We start from the raw sequence: 7,235 nt of genomic DNA, 5'->3' as shown, positions 1-7,235 counted from the left end.
TGCGACGCAGTATTTCCAATGCCATATTGTCCTTCTTTTCGTAAATCCAAAAGTACGCGTGCATTGAGTTTGTTTTTTGTAATTAATATCCCTCTTATACATATCTATAGCATAATCAACGATTCGGTGGCCGTTGGTACACAATTTTAACTTAAAATAATAAGCCCTGAGAACATACCTCTTTTCTATATGTATATTCATAACATGAAGAAAGGCACACACACACAGTGACACATTGACAGTCGTAAGGATAAGGAGAAAATTTGTATGGAAACATTAAGAGAGGTTAGACTGATAATTTTATTATATTATGTATACGCTATTACTACTGTGCTTTTAAAACAGTTCACAAATTATAAAATTGATGGCGTAATTAATCATAAAATTGGCAAAGATATAATCAAGTTCCAAATGCGTCTAGCGTAACCCAAGTGAAAAAAAAAGTATCAAATGTGACGGTCGGATGAGTTAAAATATTATGGATCATCAAAATTTATGAAATAAAAAATATGTATTTCAAACAATATCTGATAGTTTAAAAGTAGAGAGCTTTAGGGGATATATATATATATATATTTATATAATATTAGTTCTCTTTTAAAGAACAGCGACATTCACAATAGGAATACAAGAAATAAGGGAAAACTTTTCCAGCCGTCTTACAGGTTGCAGAAAATAAATACTTCATTTATGGGCCTAAGTATACGCTGCTATAACATGATTCCTAGTGAAATATTGGAACTGCCTTTAAACAGATTCAAAACACATATCAAAAAAACCTTAATGTGTAAAGGTTACTACACAGTCAATGACTACCTGGAAGATAAAAACGATTTCGAATTGGCAATAGTTCTAATTATATTCTTATAATTTGATTTGTTATCTTTGAAGTGTTATGTGTATTGGTGAATGTGGTAAATCACAGAACAGATTTTTATTTTTTTTACTTATGTAACTTTAATGACGTTGTGGTTTATGACATTTTCCTTTAAATAATTGTAATGTATAGGGAGGGCAAAACTTGCTGAGTTTCTTGCCCGTTCTTCTCAGAACAAGGCCTCCTGGTAGTTTTGCGAACGGATGGCGTAGTCCTGCTCTTTCGTGAATTTTGTAAACGTTGTTGACATTCATAAGCATGCTCTAAGAAGCATCTAAATTGAATAAACGTATTTTGATTTTGATTTTATACTAGCTGCCCCGCGAACTTCGTTCCTCCTTAATGTGATTTTACTTAGCCTACCTTTTAGTACATACCAACATGGAACATTTTACTATGCTACCCCAGAGACTGCTCGGTTTTCCGGAATAAAAACTTTTTAGATTTTTCCGTGAATTTTTTCTATATAAACCTCAGAGTTTAAGTCATAAGATTTAATTAACAAACAAAAAAATAGGGGTTGATTGTAGAGGAGTGAAAATTAGGGGTTGTATGTATTTTTAATGTTGTATCATAAAAAAATTAAAAATTGGGGTAGACACCCCTTATCACTTAGGGGATGAAATACTGAATATGCATAAAAAAAATCATAAGAATCGGTCGAACCGTTGCGGAGGAATATGGAAAGGAACATTGTGACACGAGAATTGTATAATATATTAGATTAGCAAGCTATAAGGACATATATCCGAAGAAAAGCGAAATAGATGACTGGGCGAAGGGCAATCATGCAGGAGGATCACCTGATGTGAAGTGCTACCGCCGCCCATGGACACTCACACTGCCAGATGGCTCGCAATTGCGTTGTTGACTTTTAAGAATAGACTCTTAATTCATTCGCAAATATCTATGTGCGCAGCTGGTTCCTCATAGTGATGGTGGGCAGAAAAAAGAGTCAGTTGTGGAACGACGGACGTATATGTAAAAAATATCAATTTAAATCGAAGAAAAACGTGAAAATTTTACAGAGTACAGAAGAAAACAATGAAAAGCGTTAAAGCTTTTCTGATTAAAAGTTCTCGTTATTTGTTTGGTTTAAAGCGATAACGTATACATTTTACTATCTACTAAATATGTCCTTCAAAAGCGTGTATTATAATTAATTTTTTGCTATTTCGTTTTTAAAAGGCGTTAAATTTATCGTATAATTTGAACCTCTTACGATTCTGTTAAGTAATAAATTTTTCTTTAGTTCCGCACCTCTAGTTAATGGGTAATGGTTGGTGAACTCAGACTCTCATTAGGTCCTTTTTGCGTAAACTAAGCCAGCCTAGCTCCTTCCAGAAGCACAGAAGTCTCCTGGGCCTCACTGCTCCGGGCATTTCTGTACGTTTTCCATACCTCTATGCCAATAGAAAAACTAGAGCACAAAAGATCAGTGTTAGCCTAGTAGCTTCAGCGACTCTCATCAACGAGATCGTAGGTTCGATTCCCGGCTGAGCACAAATGGACTTTCTGTCTACGCATTTAACACTCACTCGTACAAAGAAACCTCGTTAGAAACTTGGCATCCCTTAGACCCAAGAAGTCGAAGGCGTGTGTCAGACATAGACTGATCACTTTCTTGCCTATTAGAAAAACAAAGGAGCGGACATAAATTTGAGGTCCAAGAAAGAAAAACTATTTCTAGGATTTTAATCTACGGTCTAAACTAGTCCAGATATAATATTGTTATTATATTTATGTAAGACACTAATCGAGAAAGTATGACTAAGCCCCATATAACTCATGCAATCATCAGCATATAACCTACAATCATGACATGGAAACCTTTTATCTTAAACCAACATAGTGCTGCGTCAATTCATCGATATAAATAAAATATTGTTATATATATCTATGAGATTATATATCTTATTTTATTTGGATTAGATAAAATTCATATAAACAACTGTGTTGCACTTAAAATAAAGAGACATACAAGTTTCTTTACATATATTTTAAAAATATTGTTATATATTTTACAAATATAGAACTTTTATACGTACTGTTGTAGTATTATATAGCTTATTCATAGTCTAATTAACTAGGCCTCAGATTTCTTTATCTGTTTCATGATAATTTGTTAATCTAATAGGCAAGCAGGTGATCAGTCTCCTGTGCCTGACACACGCCGTCGACTTTTTGAGTCTAAGGTAAGCCGGTTTCCTCACGATGTTTTCCTTCATGTTTTCGTTAGGTCTTTAAATCCAAGCTGTCAAGCGGCAATTTGAGTTGCAGAAAGTTTGTCTTCAGAGCGCCCATAAGAAATGTGCTTCTATCCTACGTCTAAATTCGTTGGTATAGGTGACCCCTAGCGCCAACTCGATACTGAATCTAAATGGACTACATTGTCGAATATTTTTTCCTTATTTATCGATAATAATAGGCATTACTATCTGAAAGAGTGTAGTTTTATCATTTATATCGTGCTGTATTAGTTGCCATAAAGCCTGGAACTATCATGAAAAGTGTTTAACACAATGAAGGCTATTTTTTACTGCGCTTTAGTGATATCGGTGAGTTAAAGGCATATAATCTTTAATGAGCGAAACCGAACGAAACTCTTAGAGTATATTAAAACAACATAAAGTGTTCTATCAAATTTAATCGATTTGTTTTTGTATTACAAAAGACTAACAATACTTATTTATAAAGTTTATATTGCTTTATGATTTATATAAAAAATAAAAAGTATATTAAATTATAATTCTGTAACACAATTATATAAATATTTGAGATTAATAAACATATTTACATAAGAAAATCCAAATCAAATTTATCTTTGTATGCATTTTTACAGTTTTCGAGCTATGTCCAAACTACATGCTTGGTTAATGGACGATTCCCTAACAACGCGGAGGCTGACTGCCGTGGTTTCACAATGTGCTTGCAAGGTGCTGCAGGATTTATGGAGTACAATCTCGTCTGCCCAGAAAACTCAATATTCAGTCACATAGACAGTCAGTGCACGAACATAACCGAGTATTCATGCGTATCGAATTACAATTGCACTCAGGAGGAAAGTATACTGTCAAAAAATTGCACAGGCTACATATCGTGCATAAAAGATTTGAAAGGAGTATTTGCTGCTCGACGCTTTGAATGCCCACACAATACAATTTACAATGGAACCTATTGCGTCGATAGGGACTTATATCAATGCCCAAGTACTGAAAAACCGTTGATAGGAGTTACGGTTAAAAATTTCGAGGGAAATACAACTGGGAACTCGGCCGCGTCAGCGTGTTTAAATTTAAGTTTCGTAATTCTATTTCTTGTGATATTGTAACAATAAATATTGTGACATCTACATTGTTAACGTTTTATTGTCCGTTTCCTGCGTTTACTTTTGTTTACTCAAAGATGCGTCAAATAAACGAGACCAAGGCCGAGATGAGGTATACGACTTATCAGATTTTACTGAATGTTTTAATTTATTTATTTTATTACACTGAATAATGTAAATGTATCACTTTAATATAGACTTAATAACTACGGATCTTAACATGATACCAGTGAATCAGTTAATCTGACTAAAACCCTGGTGATAGGAAACCCCTTATTAGGCAGATTAGGTTGGTGATAATAATTTCAAATTTTCCGACGAATTTTTGAAGTTATACTTCTTTAGGCACGTTATGAAAAATTGATGAGAGTGAAATTTTACGATGCGCGCGCACGAAATTAACAGAATGATGTTGCCCACGGAAGATGCTACGGCATTGGACATAATTTAAAAACAACATTCGAATAATAATAGAATTTATGTTACACTTATTGTAAGAGAATAATAATAAATATTTATTTATTTAATTTTTCAAATGTAAACTGAACTTTATTGACTATAATGACTCCTTATCCAGTCTTTGATTATTTAATTGTAATTAATTATTTGCATGCAATCAAAAACTATTTTTAATAATGCCACAGAAGTATAACTTCTTACGCGCGTACATAAGTATTTATTACAAATTTTACATAGTTTTTATACGTACATCTCTCGGAATAGAAAATACCATAGACTTAGTATATACTGGCGTATAGACCAACAAAGCGAGCGAGGGAGAAGAAAATCCCTTACTGAAATTTGGCAAGATAGAAAAGGATAGCGAATCCAATGAAACTGTGACTGGTTTTGAATGACAGGTCATCACAAGTCGGCACGCGGAGAAACAACCCCTTAGTATTTTGGATTTTTTGCGTACATCGTGGTTTATTTTCAGTAAATCTAATTGTATTCAACAATGGTTACATGTTCTGTGAGTGATTCTGGTGTTAATAATAGAAATAATCCTGAAAATTGCACATTTCACAGGTAAATACCCAAATCGTCATCACTGGCATGACGCGTTTATTTTTGGTTAAAATTTGTCTTTTATCCTATATAAAATATAAAATAATGCCAATGCTTTTGTTTACTTTCATATTTTGTATATGTGGAAGTCCATTTGTTGATAATTTACATGATTTTAGTGGATAAATATTTCATCAATTAATTTTACATGTACGCTAGCGTAATCCCTAGGGATTGACTCAAATTAATCGATAGAATTATCGATATTTTATCTTGAATGTTACCTATGACAATAAATGCTTGCTTACGTTTACCGTCTCGTATCTGAACCATTTTGCCCAATTTTGTATTATTTGTCCAACAGATTCCCTCTAGATACTATACTAAGAGGAAAATGGTTGAGATTAATTGGGCGCGTTGGTTGGAATCCAAAGAAAAACTCTACCATTTGCAGCAAACATTTCCCGGACGAATATAAAAGAAAAAGACGAATAAATACAGTTTTAGTTAAAGGAGCCATTCCAACTTTATTTGTACCAGTAAGCATATTGCTATTTTAAACCTATTTATTATTATATTAACACCTATAAAAACATTGATATACGCTAGAATTGGTGAAATTTTAGGGCCTATTGCGCCAAACGCGTTGCCGGTTTGTTGGCGTTGATCGCCTGGTTCATTTTAAAATAATTGTAAAAAATACCAGATTTTCATCCAATACCTTTTTATTCTAATTTTATGAAGTTTATTTTTTTATTAAATAATTATGTATTTTTTTCTTCACATTTTCAGGGACATATAAAAGAGAGAATCCCGTCATCGTATATCAATCGGGACATAGCTCTACCTTCGATATCACAAACTCCAGAAAAAAGTGTTCAGCTCACACCAAGAACAAAAAAGCTTATTAGCAAAAACGACAAACTGAAACAAAAGCTACAAGAAAAACAAAAAAAAAATACGTAGATTAGCAGCAAAAAATAAAAGACAGGCTCTAAAAATAGTCACCCTGAAAGACGTTCTACATGAAATTCATTCAAGCCGAAAAAGAAAATGATTTTGATGACTTATATATACCTCACAATGAAGACACACTATCAAAAACTATAAAAAATGTCGTAGAGTATATAGCAGGGTTTGTCGTAAAAAAAATTAAAATAAAAATTTCTTGCGAAGAGTGCTGCAATGCGTTACAGTCCTCCCGTCAATGTAGTAGCCAAGAATCCTTCATAGACAAAAGAGACTTTTCATCTAAGGCTGATCAAGGCTTTTTAACATACCCTTCAAAAGATGTGATACAACTTTGTCTAAAAATAGAAAAATTTATTCGTGAAAATAAAAAAATCACTCAAGCTATTGGGAAATCTACAATTTGCAAAGCGGTACTTCTTATATTAGAAGATAATTCCGGCTTATTTTCGAGTTTGGAAAACCACAATTTGGACCAAGATATTTTAAGTGGTCATAGGTATTTAATAATGAAATACGTTATAGAAATTTACTTTGACATTCGACTTAAGTATGAATGTAAACTTAATAATTTAGGAAAGGAAACTGTAAGGAACCAGTTTAATAAGATTGTTCTGTTTAAAGGTCAATAAATTAAGAAGCAATGAAAAAAGTTGCTTTTTTATTAATGCATTTTTTTTTTACATAATGTCATAATTATAATCTGGACAAAAACAGTCTATGGAACAACTTTCTCCAAGGGTCGAACATCTAACTTCAATAAGTTATCGATAGTCCTCCAAAGTAAAAGGTACATCACTAGCTAATGCACACACTGACAAATCAAAATTGGTCACGCTTTATCGAGCTGCCAGTTCGTCTATACGCCAGTATATACTAAGTCTATGGAAAATACTTTATCGGGTGTACTTCTAATATTATTTAATACTTGCAAAAAGCAAACACGGGACGTGTCATATTATGACCTAAGCAAAAGTCCGCGCCAAATGTTATGTGCTTAATCGACTTAAATTTGTCCATTTTAAATTTTGTAGCGACATCTACATTATACGG

General features: G+C 33.0%; 1 long non-coding RNA gene across 1 annotated transcript; it reads left to right on the top strand.

Moving 5' to 3' along the window:
* The first annotated feature begins 4,983 nt into the window (after positions 1 to 4,983).
* LOC125058096 lies at positions 4,984 to 6,248 on the top strand. The gene is made up of 3 exons (XR_007118319.1): positions 4,984 to 5,234; positions 5,578 to 5,752; positions 6,006 to 6,248. It is a non-coding gene; the product is annotated as an uncharacterized LOC125058096 (long non-coding RNA).
* Positions 6,249 to 7,235: the final 987 nt, after the last annotated feature.

This window comes from Pieris napi, chromosome 17, assembly GCF_905475465.1.
Source record: "Pieris napi chromosome 17, ilPieNapi1.2, whole genome shotgun sequence".
In the NCBI taxonomy this organism is placed as follows: Eukaryota; Metazoa; Arthropoda; class Insecta; order Lepidoptera; family Pieridae; genus Pieris; species Pieris napi.
Note: the sequence above shows the minus strand (reverse complement) of the source record. Positions and strands in the feature narration are given on the sequence as shown.